Here is a 17,939-nt window from a genome sequence, read left to right as displayed (position 1 = left end):
CACTAGTGCTGCCAACTATTGTTAGCCGCTTATGTGATTTTGTATGTAACATAACCTAGCTTTATGTATTGTATTATCTGCTTTCCCGCCAATTTTTCTACTGGTTGTTTTAGCTGGTGGACTGCTACCCCTATTAGATTATGTAATTTTAAAACATGTTGGATATTTAGTTGAAAGAATAATGAAAACAACTGTGAAAGCTAAATATGAATTTATTTATATATATATATATATACAAACTTATATTATTTCTATTTATATTATATACATATTTTGATATTTCTACAACTAAATACTTAGCGCTAGTAGAGGAGGAGGAGAGGGGCAGCCATCTGAAACAAATAATAAACATAATTAGTATATAATAATTATATAGTATATAATATTAAATATAATGTCGACATCCTGTGTGGTATTGCATCATCTAAAATAGCAACTATCACTTCCTGTGTACCAAATCACAACCGGATAACCACCTTTGATAACCACTTTTGTGGTATTGCATCATCTAAAACAACAGCTATCACTTCCTCTTGTGTACCACGTCACCTTTGATAACCACATTTGTGGTCATTCTTGTCCCTATATAAACCCTTATCGCAACCCTGCCATTATTGCATCACTTTGCTCCCAGTGCTTCAAGATGACGGATGTAAGTAACTCTGCTCCAGTAGATTCCAATGAATCTGTTGATAATAATGAACCTGTAAATGTTGTAGAAGATTCTGTTGAAGTAGTTGTCCCTGTAAATATTCTAGATAAACATGAAAATTATGTAAAGAGATTTAGAATTCATGGAATTAATACTGTTTTTAAGTTTTCTAACCCCCCACCTGAAACTACTGAGATTGACTGGCTAAGACAAGGGTTTGGTCAAATTGTAAATGAAATGAAAGAAGTTTGTCAGGAGGGCGATCAATTGGGATTCACTCTGCGTTCACTTAACCTAAAAAGTAAAGAGCCGGGGTTTGTTGCTTTTCGCCCTGCAAATGAAGTAAACGAGGATGTCTTATGGCAAATCTTTGGGGGAATTGTGCAATCAAACGCTGAATCAATCAAGTCCACAGACACGTTTCAAGTCGAATGTACCCGAGTTAATCTACCTGTAGGATCAGGGACCCGTAGAAGACCAGGCTTGTACAACACCTTTGACGAAGAATGTAAAGCTAGGACTGGGATTGTTGTAATTAACAATAAAGATAACCTGTGTCTTCCTCGTGCTATTGTAGTGGCTATAGCTAATATAACTAAAGATCCCGAATACAAAGCTGTGAGACAAGATGATAGAAAAAGACACACTGTTAGGGCTCAGGAACTTGTACGTAGAGCAAGAGTCGTGATGCCTGACAGGTATTTCTGAGCTTGAAAAATTCCAACATCTGCTTAAAGACTATAAAATCACTGTGTACAACTACAACGCTAAAGGTCGGGATGTGTATTTTGAGGGAAATGTAGAGAACCCCAAGTTTAAAATTAACTTGTTGTTTCATAATGGACATTACAATGTAATTACTAGCCTGACTGCTGCTTTTGTATGTAACTATTTCTGTGATGGTTGTCATGTCCCGTATGATCACAAACGTGAGCACCGCTGTTCAAACATTTGCCCACAGTGTCAGACTATCTCACCTCCTTGTGTAGAGGTGTATGGGGGAATCTTGTGTCCTAAATGCAATCTAACTTATAAAAACCAACGCTGTTTCATTGCGCATCAGGTTGATAGGTGTAAACATGTAAAGAAATGTCTTGATTGCGGGAAACTAGTTTTGCTTAAGGAACGATCAACCCCACATAAGTGTGGGGAAGTATTTTGTAAACCTTGTGGAGCATTTAAAGATCCTAACCATAAATGTTATATGAAACCTAATGAGGGTAAACCTAAATCTAAAGATTATGCTTTTATTTTCTTTGACTTGGAAACCCGTCAGGATGAGCCTCTGCCCTCTGACCCTGAAAGTAAAGTGCATAAAGTAAACTTGTGTGTGTCCCAGCAATTTTGTTATCAGTGTATTGAGGGGAAATTCTGTATAGCATGTAAAAATCGTACACGAGTGTTTGACTCTGACCCTTTCAATCAGTTTATGAACTATGTCATGTCAGTGAGGAAACAGTTTAAAAAAATCTGTGTAATTGCACACAATGGGCAGGGGTTTGACTTTCAATTTCTACTAAAGTACCTGTTGGAAGAAACAAAATTCACACCGGAACTTGTAATGCGGGGAACTAAAATCATTCTAATGGAAATTGATAATGTGAGGTTTGTTGACTCACTTAGCTACTTCCCTATGGCTTTGTCTGCTCTGCCTAAAGCCTTTGACCTACCTCCAGAGAAAAAGAAAGGCTACTTTCCCCACCTGTTCAATACTCTGGCAAATCAAGACTATGTAGGCCGTATGCCGGACAAAAAGTACTACTGTCCCGAATCTATGTTTGAGAAATCCCACAATGACTTTGAAAAATGGTACAGCGACCAGGTCATTAGTAACTATGAGTTCAACTTCAAAAATGAGATCCTAGCCTATTGTATTTCAGATGTTGATATCTTGGCTCAAGCCTGTCTAAAGTTTCGCTCAATTTTCCTAAAAGAGTGTAATGTTGACCCGTTTCTCGAGGCTGTTACCATTGCAAGTGCCTGCAATCTAGCTTTCCGCCGTAATTTCCTGAAACCTAACACTATTGGACTCATCCCTAAGAATGGCTATCGATTGGTAGATAATCAATTAAATATAGCGCTCCAGTGGCTTTCTTGGGTCGAGGAAACCAACGGGATTAGGATTGACCACGCAGGTCGAGGTAAAGAAGTCAAAGTTAATGGAATGAAAGTAGATGGTTTTGATGGCAGGAACATCTACGAATTTAATGGTTGTTATTTCCATGGATGTGTTAAATGTTTTCCTTACAACCGTCACGCTCCTTTAAAAGAGGATCCTTCTGATAGCCTACATCTTCGCTATGAGCGAACCAAGGCTAAAAATGCAAAGTTTACAGAACACGCACTAGTAGAGATGTGGGAATGCGAATTTCGTAAACAAAAAAAGATCAGCAGCTTAAATATCTGGATAGTTTGCCTATCTTAAACAATCTCCCACTTGATCCAAGGCAGGCTTTTTTTGGAGGTAGGACGGGCAACGCAAAATCGTATCACAAATGTGTTGAGGGGGAAACTATACAGTATGTTGATGTTTGTTCCCTATACCCTTATGTTTGTAAGTATGGGAAGTAGCCCATAGGCCACCCAACCATCTATGTAGGAGACAGGGAGTGTCGTGAAAGAGGTATGGGTGTAGAGGGTTTGTTAAAATGTAAAGTATTGCCGCCTCGTGATCTCTACCACCCTGTACTCCCTACAAAAATGAATGATAAATTGATGTTTGTGTTGTGCAGAACGTGTGGGGAAATGATGTATCAGGGAGAGTGTAATCATGACAGTGATGATAGGGTATTAGTTGGGACATGGACAATGGATGAAATCAGAAAGGCGGTAGAGGAAGGGTATATTGTATTGGATATGTATGAGTTGTGGGAGTATCAGGTAGCGACTTATGAAAATGGGGGTTTGTTCACCGATTTTATCAATAAATTTCTTAAGATGAAACAGGAAGCTTCGGGCTATCCGGAATGGTGTAAGACTGAGGAGGACAAAAATAAGTATATTGCAGAGTATTTGGGACACGAGGGAATTAAGTTGGAGAAAGAAAAGATGGTTAAGAATGGAGGTTTGAGATCTTTGGCAAAATTAATGTTAAACAGTTTTTGGGGAAAATTTGGTCAGAGGGAGAATCAGACTAAGGCTACAATTGTTAGGGACTCCAAAACCCTATTTCAAATGTTCTCTAGCCCAGAAATTAAAGTAAACAGACTTCAGATTGTTAATGATGAGGTTGTTGTAGTTTCATGGGAATACCTGATGGAGGTAGGTGAACCTCTTGGTAACATAAACGTTTGTATCGCGGCCTACACTACCTCGCAGGCGAGACTCAAGCTCTATGAACACCTTGGAGGCCCTAGGAGCTCAAGTATTATATTATGATACTGACAGTGTTGTTTACATATATGGAAACGGTCTTTATAGGGTGTCTACAGGAGATTACCTCGGTGAAATGACTGACGAATTAGTAGAGTATGGACCTGGCTCTTATATCACTGAGTTTGTCTCTGGGGGGCCTAAAACTTACGCGTACCTTGTCTGGTCAACCAATCAACAAAAATTGATCCCAATATGTAAAATCAAGGGCCTCACCCTTAACTTTAAAACATCAAAAGTTGTAAATTTTGAAAAATTAAAAGAGATGGTTCTGAGTGAAGCAAAACAGACTGTTGAAATTGAAGAAAGTAGAATCAGAAGGACTAGAGACAGAGACATCGTCACCATCACTGAGAGCAAAGTGTTTAAAATAACTGGTCCTAAAAGGAGGTATGAAGGTCAATATGATACTTTACCTTTTGGATATAGAAAAGTCCAAAGAGCCACATAAAGTGTATTGTTAATGTAAACTTCTTTGTAAATAATTTTGTAATTTTCACTGTATATAAATGTATATAGCTCTCCTAGTAAAAAAAAAACAAGTCTATAGATATATACTTATGTAACCTGACCAAGGTGTGAGTGTGTACATTGAGTAGTTCAGATTTAGAAGAACCTGTGCTACTCCTTGTACTTGTGTGAATGTGTGTACACTGAGGGATTCAGATTGGATATAACCTGTGCCCCTCTTTGTACTTGTGTGAATGTTATTGGTCACTGGCGCGGCCAACTAAACAGCCCGTAAACCATGAGTGAAAGTCACTGGCGAGGCCAACTAAACCGCTCGCAAACTTTGAATGTTAACTTTGGTAGGGTTATATAACTAAATCTATAGACTTGACAAAAAAAGCTTTATAAATAAAGGAGAGAACGTTATACAACATCAACCAATATAATATTATATAATATTATAAACTGGTATATAATATTATAAACTGGATAGGTTGTATAACGTTTAACTTGGCCTCACTTAATGAGGGGATAGTCTCAAACCCTATCCAATATAAAGCTAAAAGATGTGTATATATAATTTTTATAAGGAAAAACTATACTAGATATAAATTATTTGTCAGGCGGAAAGGGTTATCTAAATAAAAACACACATCCGCTGTGATAAGTGTACTCGATAACGATGAGGATAGTACAACAGGATGTATGGTTTCTTGTAACGGACTTTGATATCTTTAGTGGCATAGGGTCAGATAAGAATTATAAAAATGGTCAATTATTATCATGTTTTATCCGGTCTATTATCTGTGGTAAAACCAATGTCGAATATGATTTTGTGTAATCTTTACAAAAAAAAATCTTGAGATATATAAATTATAGAGAATTTATTGGGGAATTAAAAATATAATACTATTGTATAAAATATTTATAAGCAAATCTCGGTGATTTATTTTACTAACAAAATACCTATTTTGGGTTAGCATATAAGGTGTATTGCAGTTATACTCAAGTTATGCATTAATGAAGGACAAAAGTTAATTTGTAATTTAGTTGGAATATTACTATTTAACCTAAAAAGATATCACAATTTTGAAAATCTAATTGTTAACAATCCTACTTATTGTTTATATTATATATTTTTGTCTTTGCTGAAGCTGTTTTTATAAATACAAAGATAAATACCTTATACCTTATTAGAGAATTTTATAATTTTTAATGTATAGATTTAACAGCTAACTTTAAATACTCATAAAATATGTATATATTTGAGGCTATATATTATTATTGTGTTAAACTTTAGCTTAATCTATTTAGTTGTTTAAGAGTAATATATATAATCACACAAACTTTTAAATTTATAATATAGATAAGAAATTGATTTTTTAGTAGGATATTATAATTATAGTTTCAATATAAATAAAGTAAAATGATATATATCTTGATCCCTATTATAGTCTATATTTATTATTATGTAAAAAAAACATCTTTAAGGAAAGTTATTGTTAAAACTATTGTAGCTGTTTGACAATTTGTATAACAATTGTGTTTTAAAATACTTAGTTTAATTGTTAATAAGTTTTTATCATTTAAATTAGTAAAAGTTGTATAAAAATTTTGGTTTTAGCAAAATTTCTATATAGGAAATAAGCTAATATATTATAATAAGACCTAGAACCAATTTTATTTTGATAACCCTAGAGGCTACCAACATAGCTGAACCAAGAGTTTTATAAAGTAAAACAGGTTTTTAACCTAAAAATAATTTAGTAGATTAAAACATTATTGTGTGCCAAATAGTTACTTCTATGTTATTTTTATGGAGAAAATTGTAAACTGTTATAGTTTGCTTATATCATTTTATACAATTAAAGTTAAAAATACTTTTACTACTCTCTGCTGTAGCAACCCTAAGCGTTTGTTAAATTTAATGATATTTAAATTAGGGATAAATATTTTTAGTAAAAATATAAGTTAAAATTTGCTTAGTTTTAACTGGACAAATAACTTAGTTGGGGGTGGGTTAATTAGTTAAGTGTATGTTTTTATGTAAAAATATATGTGTAGGGATTTAGTGGACCCTAAAATAAAAGTGGATACCTAAAAATATTTGTGATATTTAAACTTTAGACATTATATATGTTTTTATATGGTTATATAAAATAATGATCCTACTATAAACTTAAACCTGTGTCACCTAAGTGAAAATATATTTAATAAATTTACCAATTTTCTTCTAAATCGGCCTCAATTCCTTCATCTTCTTCTATTTCTTCTTCCTCCTCTTCTTCCTCCTCTTCTAGTTCGTGGCTGCATTCAGCCACATATTCTTTATATTGTCCATAATAGACAGTCAATACTTCCTCTGCTGTCATATCGCTGCATCTATAAATCATATAAAAGAGTATTAGAATCAGTATAAAGTTAAAAACTCTTGAGAAATAAATTTTATAAATTAAGTTTAGAGATACATACTGGCAACATAGGGAGAGCCATTCTCCCCAGTGCTCTTCAATAGAGCAACAAAAGACGTTGCGGCGACAGCTCCAGCACACACCATTAGGCATCTTGTTAGAAAATGATGATAGTAACAGATAATATTGCTTTGGAGAGGAGGGGAAATAGTGACAGATAATACTGTCTTAGGAAGGAGGTGGAAAATGTGGTTAACTCAGATGTTCCCTCCCTCCAATCATATATATATAAGCTGTAGCTGCTATATGGATTATTGTTATGTTAGTTTTCATCATAGCTAATATGGTGTTATTCTTCATACTACTTGTATTGAGACTACTAATCAGCTCTGAAGCAGTTGATGAAAATCTGCCCCCAAATGGTCAAGTAAGTAGTACTATATAATTATACAACTTTAGATAAATAATTAAAAGTAGCTTTGTGTTTTTTAATATATTTATTATAAAATAATTATTTATTTTTAATTAGGAAAAGCTCTTTGTTAGTGTTTTTTATCAATGAATATGTTTTTATAGGATAGGGCAACAATAGAAGGAGATACAAGAGATGAAAGAGAACGATCAATTTTGGAAACTGTAAGTAAACTATTATTCATCTTTATTTATATTTGTTGTATACACATTTACTTTAATGTTTTATTATTTAACCTAAAAAGATATCACAAATTTAAAAACCTAACTGTAAACAATTTTACTAGTTCTCATTGTATATTTTTGTCTATGCTGAAGCTGTTTTTATAAATATAATAGACTGCACCCTATTGGTAATTTTAATGTATATCATAGAACCAACTTTTACCAACAGCTGACTTTAAATATTCATAAAATTTTGCCTATATGTTAATTAGGGCTGTGAGCTAAATTATAGTTTAATTTGATAGTTAATTCATAACTTTTGTATAAATATATATTTGTTATTACAGTGGGGTGGTGGTTTGGAGACCTTTTTGGATCAATATCCCTACAATGCTGACTTGGAACATTACTTCATTAATGTGCATGGGGATGTCCTTTCCTTTGTCACATTAGACTATGATAATCTAGACCTAATACCACCTATACCTACGGGCTTCTGGACAATTTCTGAGGTATGTAGGTCTCTATGTAGTTTAAGTACCTCTAATAGTAGTAGTATTAGTTTGTCTAATTCTTTATTTTTAATCTATATATGTATGGTTTTTAGGAATATGCTCAAAATAGGATTCGAGATATGTGGTCGATAAGTAACCCTCCCGAACAAACTGGAGTCCATATCATAGAGTCATCACAAGTCATCACTTTACTTCGATTAATGGTAGGTTTTATTTAAAAATATATAATCACTAGCTGTGTAATATAAAACTTTTATAGTATTTAGTTAAAACCTTATAAAACAGTTGGTTTATGTATTCTTAGATATGCTCACTATTATATATAACTTAATTTATGTTGTTTGTTTTAAACCAATATAATAATCAATAAAAGGATTAATTATCTGTATCTACTAGTTAACCCTAATATATCCTATCACATGAGATGCACTTTAACAAAATTAAACCACCAGTGGTGACAAATAAAACATAATAGGCCTACTTTTATTTTTACTATCAGTTTTATCTATCAATTATATACTAAATCTTGACTAAAAATGCTTATTTAAAAATATAATTTCCCACGTATATACAACACTATTTCAAGGTCTTTTTCCTAGTTATCAGAAATCAAAAAACCAAAAGATAAAAAGTTTATAATTTTATCCGATATACAGACAAAACTCTAATTTTATTTATATAGATAGTGTCTCTCTTTTAAAAAGTATTTTTTATTAATCATAATATGTTTTTTATAGAGAAATGGTGCATCTATAACTCTGAAGAACGTCAACTGCTTGCAAGACCTAATGTTCGGCAAGCACCTATATCAAAAAGGATTGTCTTTAACTCACACTTAAGAGATATGTTAAGAGAGGCTGAATCTTCTGTTCTTGTTGTAAGTAGAAGCTTTATATAGATAAACTTCTACTTATCTAAGTGTTTAATTCAACTTATTAGGTTTTTAATTCTACTTATGTTTTCAGCCATTTGTTGCTATGGAGACAGATAGTTTTTTTCAAAACGATTTTGGCCATCTTCTCATTTTAGAAGCTAACCCGCTTTTACCGCCTCGCTCCCCGCCACATGTATTAAGCAACTTTTATCCGATTACCTGGGTAAGCTATATAACTTGAATATATATAATTAGATTTTTACAATATATCAAGATTAAGTATTTTTGTCACCTCTCATATCTTAAACTTTACTCTAAATCAAATATATTTTACTAAACCTTTTATTTAGACAGATTTTACACAGTAATCAATTACACAAGAGCTTTAAGAATTTGTTTTTAGTTTTGATGACTATAGTGAGGTGATTAAGTTAACTCTTTAAAAGTTATTAGTATTTATAATTTAAGCAACAAACATATTTATAATCTATATAAATAATATGTTGCAAACTAGTCTTATACTCTTAGGCTCTGCTCTAGCTGTTTTAAAAGTTTCTAGATTATTGTTTATATTTTAATCAGCTATATAATTTAATTATTTGTTTTTTAGCAAACGGCGCAACAACTAATACATGAAATACAAATACAAGGAGCAGGTCCCTCTAATTGTATAGTTATCATACATGAAAACATTGATGGATATAATTGGCAATTGATCAGAATGTATACACTTCAAGACAACCCTATTTGGGCTTGGCAAACAACAACAAGGCGTTTTACAGCTAATACAAACTGGATACACATAAATGATCACATCTATAACTATTTAGTAACTCCTATACAAAACAACTCACCAGCTAGTTCACCATCAAGCCCAAATTCAAGCATCATAGATTCACCACCTTCAAGCCCTGGATCTGTAGTTCCACCAAGTCAGAGTTCAAGAGATTCCTTCTTTCAAGATGATCTTGATATTCTAAGATCAGCTGTAAGTATATTTATAGATTAGAATTAGTTAGAGTTTGTTAAACAAGATTTTAAATTCTACTTATTTTAATAGCTTTTTTTCTATTACAAACCAATCACAAAGTTCTACATTTCAAACAAGTTCTATTTATCTCAACTATACTATATATATATATACTTGATCATAGTTTGTGATTTAATTTTTATTTATAAGAGAGCCTTATAATTTCAGAAAGCTACAACATATAATGTTAAGCATGATTAAACACACAGGTGTATATATTTAGACTACACAGATATTCCTAACCAACAAAATGTTTTGACAAAAAATTCTTTTAGAGTTATATAATATTACTAGTTCAAATATGGTAATAATATTATTTCCTTCTATTTACAGAGTAGACAAAATGAACAAAGAAGAGCTATAAATAATGTAAGTTATAGTTTTCCTTATATAATACATATCTTAGATATTAAATAATCCTAGGTATGTAACAGAGTTTTATGATAAAAAATATTAAAACTTTAATTTTAGTTTAAGGTTGTAATTTAAAAAAAGTCTAGCAACCAACAGATGAGTTGATTTCAATAATAGTTAAACTAACAGTTAGTTATTATTATTCTATTTTTAATAAGCTTTATTTTTACAGATATCTGAGAGTTCTTCACCACCACCCACTAGACGTAGGCGGCTAAATACAGAACGAGTGCTTTTACCCCGTGGAGACTCAGTAATAATATTACTAGTTCAAATATGGTAATAATATTATTTCCTTCTATTTACAGAGTAGACAAAATGAACAAAGAAGAGCTATAAATAATGTAAGTTATAGTTTTCCTTATATAATACATATCTTAGATATTAAATAATCCTAGGTATGTAACAGAGTTTTATGATAAAAAAATATTAAAACTTTAATTTTAGTTTAAGGTTGTAATTTTAAAAAAGTCTAGCAACCAACAGATGAGTTGATTTCAATAATAGTTAAACTAACAGTTAGTTATTATTATTCTATTTTTAATAAGCTTTATTTTTACAGATATCTGAGAGTTCTTCACCACCACCCACTAGACGTAGGCGGCTAAATACAGAACGAGTGCTTTTACCCCGTGGAGACTCAGTAAGAAAACAATACAACAAATATTTACTAGGATTATATTATAACCATTTTATGTTTCAGATTAACAGATCAAATAACTTTGGCCTTTGGTTCGTACACACAAGAGGGATAGTTCTTCACATTTTTTCGGTAAAATACATTTTAAATATTTTTAAAACAATATTAAAATATAATTTATATTATATATGTTTATACTGTATATCATTATTTAGCTAAGATTGTGTTTCAGGAAGAAGTTATAGCTAGACTTGCTATACCCACCAACTTCCGGCAAGTAGACCAAGATTATGCTGAGAGGTGTGTAAGCGAGCTTTATACAACAGCTTTGCAGGAGCTGTTAGTTGAGGATTATTATATAACTTCAAGGATTAATGATGTTACCTGTGTTCTACGAATTCTTATGGTGAGTTATATAGAGACAAAAAGATTTTTATAGTTTAAGAGAATCTTATACCTATTTACATTTTAAACTATTTGTTTCAGAGAGATGGTGTGTTTTATGAGAGGGACCTAACAAACATCCCTTCAGCTTCAATCCCTATTTCTGGATTTCCACATGAAGAAATTACAAATATGATAATACTGGAACCTTCAAGTTTTCTACGAATGTTTTCATCAGAACATGTAGGTAGCATTACCTAAACAATTTAATATTATTTTAATAACACCCCGCCTATTACTAATACTAATTTTATTTTCAACAGCTCTCACCAACAATAGTTTCTGTTGTTAGACCCTCATTAGTAGTACCTCCTATTACACCTCATTCAATACCTTCAACTTCAGCTGTAGCCCAGGCATCCTCAACCGATGGAATTTGGCTATCTGTAGATAGGTCGTCGTCTAATACACGAGCTAATGTTGCAATGCGGCGAGCAATGACTGCTGAATTAGCTGGACCATCCCAACCTTCCAGACGAGTACAACCTGTAGTAAGTATTTTAACATTACAAGACATATGTGCTGAGACAGCTGGTTTTTATTTTTGGTTTCCATGGAAATAATTGAATGTAAATAAACTAATACTAAAGAAAGAAAGTTGATACAATTTTAACTCTTTATTTATTCTACATTTATTAACTTAAAACTTAATTTAAAGCAGGATAACCAAACATAACTTTACTTATCCACGGATATCACAATATGGTAGCAGAGCGTGGTTTCCTGCTTTAACTTTTTACAACTTTCTAAACTTAACTTCTTTACTCAAAATTGTTACAACTTCCAACTTTGAACTTCACTTTCCTGAATAACAAAGAATGACTTCAAGATGGGACCTTCGATTGAAATCTGCCTTACTACGACTGAAGACTTATACTACTGATACAAATGCATTCTTGGAGACTACAGACTTAACAGAACTACAACTTCAAACACGACTACGGACTTTGACAAGCTTTGTAAAGAGAGTGGAAGAAATTCAAAAACGTTTGGACACCGAGCCTATTACTGAAGATGGACAAACTGAAGGACCCACCACAGAGGACGACTTCATAAATACTATGATGGACTGTGAGGAGGTGCTTGCACAGCTTACGGTAAGACTAGATATTTCTCAAACTAATAAGTCACAGGCAACAGTGCCTGATACGTCTACCGTTCAGCCAATACCAACTATACAGCACCAGTATGTTCAACTACCAAAGTTGGTATTACCAACCTTCCAAGGGGACATGCTACGGTGGCAGGAGTTTTGGGATAGTTTTGAGTCTGCCATTCATAGCCACCCCACACTCAGTAACGTTGACAAATTTAACTATTTGATTGCACAATTAAAAGGTGACGCTAAACGTTGCATCGCTGGACTCCCCATTACAGATCTAAACTATGATATTGCTATTACCTTGTTGAAAGACAGATTTGCTAAGAAACAGGTAATAGTGAATTCTCATTACTGTGCCTTGAGGGATATGCCACCTATCAAGTCCAGTGACACGGTAACACTAAGGCGAGGATTTGACAACATTGAGAAACATATGCGTTGTCTTCAAGCCTTAGGTGAAGACGTTACTTCTAACTACTTTGTTTCTCAAATTTTCAGTAAGCTGCCCTATGAGATTGTTTTGAAAGTTGAAGAAATGAATATTTCTGGGGAATTGGATGTTAAAACTTTGTGCAAATTTGTAAATAACTTAATTTCGATTCGGGAGAAAGCAGAGCAACTGACGACCTCAACACCTAGCACTTCATCTTACTCTAATAGTTTTGTTACTGTTCCCAATCCACAGGCGGACACTAAGAGGTTGACAACTACCCACTCACTCGTGGGAAACGATAAATTAAATTGTATTTTTTGTGAAGGAACACATTGGAATGACCAATGTACAAAATATCAATCTGCTGAGGCACGTAAGAAAGCAATTCAAGGTAGGTGCTACGTATGTTTAAGTAAGGGACACACTGTGAAATTTTGTAAATCACATAAAAGGTGTGTTTACTGTAAACAACAGAATAATCACAATAGAAGCTTATGTACCAAACAGTTTCCTACAGACCAAATTTCTAGAAACACCATCAAAGTAGACACCCGATCAACTAATCATGCCAAAGCTTTGCCTGCAAGTAACTTCAACCCGAGCAAGGTACCTATAGATACCGAAGAGTCTGCTTTAATTTCTATGTCGGAGAGTGTTATTCTTCAAACTGCAACTATTACTTTGCGTAATGCTGATACTAAACAAGAAACGCGTTGTGGTGTTCTTTTTGATAGTGGTAGTCAGAGGTCTTATGTGTGTCAGAGGTATAATCGAACGAGTGAGTTTTTCAGACAGAAACGATGGAGTCCTTCACTATATACCTCATCACCCTATTATCACTGAGTCGAAAACCTCAACTAAACTTAGGATAGTGTATGACGCGTCAGCAAAAACCAGAAAAGGCAACAATAGTCTTAATGATTGTCTTTACCGTGGACCTGTAATTTTGGAAAACCTATGTAGTTTACTTTTACGTTTTAGAATGAATGCTATTGGAATTATTGCTGATATTGAGAAGGCATTCCTTCAAATAAATCTTCAAACTCCAGATAGAGATGTAACTAGATTTCTGTGGCTCAAAGATCCTTTGTCAGCACCTACTAAGGATAATATTGAGGAGTATCGATTTTGTAGGGTTCCGTTTAAACAACAGAATAATCACAATAGAAGCTTATGTACCAAACAGTTTCCTACAGACCAAATTTCTAGAAACACCATCAAAGTAGACACCCGATCAACTAATCATGCCAAAGCTTTGCCTGCAAGTAACTTCAACCCGAGCAAGGTACCTATAGATACCGAAGAGTCTGCTTTAATTTCTATGTCGGAGAGTGTTATTCTTCAAACTGCAACTATTACTTTGCGTAATGCTGATACTAAACAAGAAACGCGTTGTGGTGTTCTTTTTGATAGTGGTAGTCAGAGGTCTTATGTGTGTCAGAGGTATAATCGAACGAGTGAGTTTTTCAGACAGAAACGATGGAGTCCTTCACTATATACCTCATCACCCTATTATCACTGAGTCGAAAACCTCAACTAAACTTAGGATAGTGTATGACGCGTCAGCAAAAACCAGAAAAGGCAACAATAGTCTTAATGATTGTCTTTACCGTGGACCTGTAATTTTGGAAAACCTATGTAGTTTACTTTTACGTTTTAGAATGAATGCTATTGGAATTATTGCTGATATTGAGAAGGCATTCCTTCAAATAAATCTTCAAACTCCAGATAGAGATGTAACTAGATTTCTGTGGCTCAAAGATCCTTTGTCAGCACCTACTAAGGATAATATTGAGGAGTATCGATTTTGTAGGGTTCCGTTTGGAATCATATCCAGTCCATTTTTACTCAGTGCTACTGTTTTTCATCATTTGTCAAATTGTGAACTTGATAATCTTAATGAAAGGTTGAAGTCTTCATTTTATGTTGATAATGTGGTTACCGGATGTGACACAGATCAAGAGGCCACAACACTATTTACAACTGCTTCTAGTTTGTTCTCTGATATTAACATGAACCTTAGATGTTGGTCTTCAAACTCAAAGACACTAATGACACAAATACCAATGGAAAAAACTACAACTGAGAATCCTACTGATGTTAATGTTCTTGGATTAAGATGGAACACCAATCTTGACAATCTTCACATAAAACCTGTTAACAATGACAGAAACAAACCTATTTCAAAAAGACAAGTTTTAAGTACTATATCATCCGTTTTTGATCCCTTAGGGTTATTATCCCCTGTAACACTGAAGGCTAAAATCTTTCTCAAACAGATGTGGGAAGACAATTTGGATTGGGACGAATTACTAGATGAGCCTAAATGTAGGGAATGGAATATTATATGTGATGATATTATTAAAGTAACTGAAGTTTCTATTCCTCGATTCGCAGGATTACGAGCAGATCATGTAGAGCTCCATTGTTTTACGGATGCATCAAAGGATGTATATTCGTGTGCTGTGTATATCAAATTAATTAGTAAGGAGACTGTCAAAGTGACTCTCATGTTTTGTAAAAGCCATTTAACCCCAAAGTCAAAGCCGAAAATTACCTTTCCAAGACTCGAACTTTTAGGAGTGTTGATTGGAACAAGAGCATTACGTTTTGTGGAAGAATCCTTAAAATTTCCTGTTGTAAATAAGATACTGTGGACTGATTCACAATGCGTGTTACGTTGGATTAGCACAACAAAGCTGCTTCCTAAGTTTGTGGAGAGAAGAGTAATGGAGATCAAAACCAACACCGAGACGCAATTTAGATACGTTCCTACTGACGAAAATCCAGCTGATATGGCGACTCGAGGTAAAACGGTGGATAATCTGAAACACTGCAATGAATGGTGGTCAGGTCCACAATGGATGTCTTGTAGTCAAGACTTGTGGCCGGATTGGTCTTCTGATTTTAACAAGCCATTAACTGAAGACGATATGGTTGAAACTATTGAAGAAAACGTCGTCACCTTGACTACAAAGACCGAAGACGTAAGTGAAACTAGTAGTCCTTTTGGCATAGATATACAAAGGTTTTCATTACTTTCGAAACTGATTTTGACAACAGTTTTTTGTAAAAGGTTTATAAGTGGATGCAGACGGAATAAACAACCAAATCATGTTATTCCTACATCTGAAGAACTCAAAGATGCTCGTTTATCGTGGATCAAACATGTTCAAAACACTTGTTTTAGTGAAACACTAAGTAATATAAGAGATGGTAGGTATGATAGATTGCAGAATCAACTTGGCCTATTCGTTGATATGAATGGACTTATCAGATGTAAGGGTAGGATCTCAAATGCAGACCTTGAAGAATATTGCAAGTTCCCTATACTTCTACCAAAGAACGATTTATTTACTCAACTGCTCATAGAAGAGTGTCACTGTAAGATTTTTCACATGGGAGTGCAACAAACTCTCTCGGAACTTCGGAAATCCTTTTGGATAATCCATGGCAGAGCTGAAGTCAACAGAGTTTTGCGAAAATGTTTGAAATGTTTAAAATACGAAGGTGGACCATACAAGCTGCCCCAAATACCCTCGCTTCCAACAGAACGGGTGACTGAAAGTATACCTTTCCAATTTACAGGACTTGACTACTTTGGCCCTCTCTACATTAAATCCTTTCAAGCTTCTAGAGTTGAAGTTTCAAAAGTTTACGGTTGCATATTCACCTGTTTAGTCACGAGAGCTGTTCATTTAGAGATCACCAATAACTTGTCGTCAGAAGAATTCTTACTATCTCTCAGGAGGTTTGTGGGAAGAAGAGGTACTCCGAAGAAGATTTACTTGGACAACGCTACTCAGTTTAAGAGGGCTTCCTCGTTCTTGAATGATATGTTTGTTGAACATCTCGCTACACCAGAATTACTGTCTTATGTAAGTGAAAACCACATCGAATTTACTTACATCCCAGAGTTTGCACCTTGGATGGGAGGAATGTACGAGAGGTTGATATCTTTGATAAAGAGATGTTTAAGAAAGAGTATTGGTTCAGTTACTCTGACTAAATCACAACTCGACACTGTGATGATTGAAATAGAAGCTGTTGTCAACTCAAGACCACTAGTTTATGTATCTTCCTCAGATCAAAGTTTGACTGACTTTATTATAACTCCTGGCCACTTCCTTAATTTCCATGGAAAAAAATGGTTTTGTAAATAGTTTGAATGAATGTCAAGAAAACGACATGGAGTTTATTTCTAAAGTGACTGAATCGGACTTATTAAAGATGTGGAAAAAGGGAACCAACAACTTAAATAGCTTTTGGAAGATTTGGAAGAAAGACTATCTGTTGAGTTTAAGGGAGAGAACTCAACATAATATCAAACAAGGAAGAATTCTGTCAACCCAACATCCACAAGTTGGTGATGTAGTTCATGTTCACGACACATTACCCAGAGGGACATGGCGACTTGGGAAAATAGAAGTCCTTAACGTCAGTGCTGATGGAAACGTAAGAAGTGCCAAATTAAAGTTAGGATCTGGGAAATACATCACCAGACCTATTAACTTGTTGTATCCCATTGAAGTCTCTGACGTGAATTCCGGAAAGAAAAAAGGGGCCCAGAACAACTAACTAATGATGTGGGAGTGTGCTGAGACAGCTGGTTTTTATTTTTGGTTTCCATGGAAATAATTGAATGTAAATAAACTAATACTAAAGAAAGAAAGTTGATACAATTTTAACTCTTTATTTATTCTACATTTATTAACTTAAAACTTAATTTAAAGCAGGAAAACCAAACATAACTTTACTTATCCACGGATATCACAATAACATATAAGTGTAATACTAATAGCCTGTAAGAACAAACTCAAAATCAAATCATTCAACTCAACATACTTTTTATTTTACTAATGTAGTTAGATAATTACCAAAGAAGTTAGATAATTATCAACCACCTTCAAGTCAAACCTACTATATTTAGTAGCTTTTAATGATAAAGTTAAGCCCTCTTTTAGCT

The 17,939-nt window shown here is 33.8% G+C and overlaps 1 long non-coding RNA gene across 1 annotated transcript; it reads right to left on the bottom strand.

Annotated features, from left to right (window-relative positions):
* Window positions 1-285: 285 nt before the first annotated feature.
* LOC128984189 (uncharacterized) lies at window positions 286-11,918 on the bottom strand. The gene is made up of 4 exons (XR_008489983.1): window positions 11,772-11,918; window positions 9,765-9,896; window positions 6,698-6,856; window positions 286-332 (listed from the first exon to the last, which is right to left on the bottom strand). It is a non-coding gene; the product is annotated as an uncharacterized LOC128984189 (long non-coding RNA).
* Window positions 11,919-17,939: the final 6,021 nt, after the last annotated feature.

Source organism: Macrosteles quadrilineatus, unplaced genomic scaffold, assembly GCF_028750875.1.
Source record: "Macrosteles quadrilineatus isolate MER2022 unplaced genomic scaffold, UCM_ALF_1.0 Scaffold_2__2_contigs__length_208266976, whole genome shotgun sequence".
NCBI lineage: Eukaryota > Metazoa > Arthropoda > Insecta > Hemiptera > Cicadellidae > Macrosteles > Macrosteles quadrilineatus.
Note: the sequence above shows the minus strand (reverse complement) of the source record. Positions and strands in the feature narration are given on the sequence as shown.